The sequence below is a fragment of the Octopus bimaculoides genome, chromosome 21, assembly GCF_001194135.2.
Source record: "Octopus bimaculoides isolate UCB-OBI-ISO-001 chromosome 21, ASM119413v2, whole genome shotgun sequence".
Taxonomy (NCBI): domain Eukaryota; kingdom Metazoa; phylum Mollusca; class Cephalopoda; order Octopoda; family Octopodidae; genus Octopus; species Octopus bimaculoides.
This window is the reverse complement of record NC_069001.1, coordinates 37,682,875-37,683,995: the sequence shown is the minus strand read 5'-3', so window position 1 is coordinate 37,683,995 and position 1,121 is coordinate 37,682,875.

The following is a 1,121-nucleotide window of genomic DNA, read 5'->3' as shown; positions in this document are numbered from 1 at the left end:
TCACCCCCACCCAAGCAAAAACATTAAAATACAAATTCAAAACCAAAGAAATTACACTTAAGTGAAGAAAGAAAAAGAAAAGAAAAGGAAAAAACACGTCAATTCAACAGCAAGTGTCTCAACTGAGACACCTGAGACACTTGGTTTGCTAACGTTTCTGCCAGCTTACCGTCTTAATGGGAAGAAAATATTGAAAAACATCAATACTTGTCAGAGTGAGAAAGAAACGGGGAAGAATGATGATGGGATATGCTAGAAACAACAGTCAAATCTCCCTTTAATCACACACCTTTTCTTCTGAAAATATTTACTTTTTTTTCAAAAAGTTTTTAGTGCCCACAAAAACGACCAAAATTGATCCGGAGAGGGGTAAAGAAAAAAAAAAACGCTTTTTGAAAACTTTTTCTTTTTGCTAAAAAGACGTTCCAGATTATTGTCAATGGCATCATGAAAAAAAAAATCTGAATTAATCCCAGTCGAAATGGAGAAATTCCAATTTATGTGGACCACCGGCGCTGACATCTGCCAAAATAAATAAACAGAAATGTTACAAAAATAAAAATGACACAAAGACAATGTATAAACAGCGCGGTTTGCATGTTTAAAAAAATAAACCCCAGACATTAATAAGCGTGGCTTTTTTTCCCCTTTTTAAACTATTTCTTTCATTCCAACCCCCTTATGTATGTCACTGCAACTCTTGGAATGCTCTATCGTCCTCAAAGGGGGACCTGAACCATATCCATGGTGACATACATTTGTATTTTTGAATGCTCAAGGATTCTTTTTTCCCATAACCTGTTGGTTTGTTGGTATTTTCTATCTGTCTGTTTGTCTGTCTGTCTATTTATCTATATGTCTATCATCTATCTATCTCTCTGCCTGTCTGTCTCTATCTATCTGTCTGTCTGCCTGCCTGCCTGCCTGCCTGCCTGCCTGCCTGTCTGTCTGTCTGTCTGTCTGTTTGCCTGCCTGCCTGCCTGCCTGGATCAATCATGTTCAGATGATGCTTTTTACGTTCCACTGGCACAAGAGCCAGTTAAGGAGTACTGGTATCGGCCATGATCAGTTGGTGCTTTTTATGTGCCACCGGCACAGGAGCTAGTCAGGTGGGCCCCTGG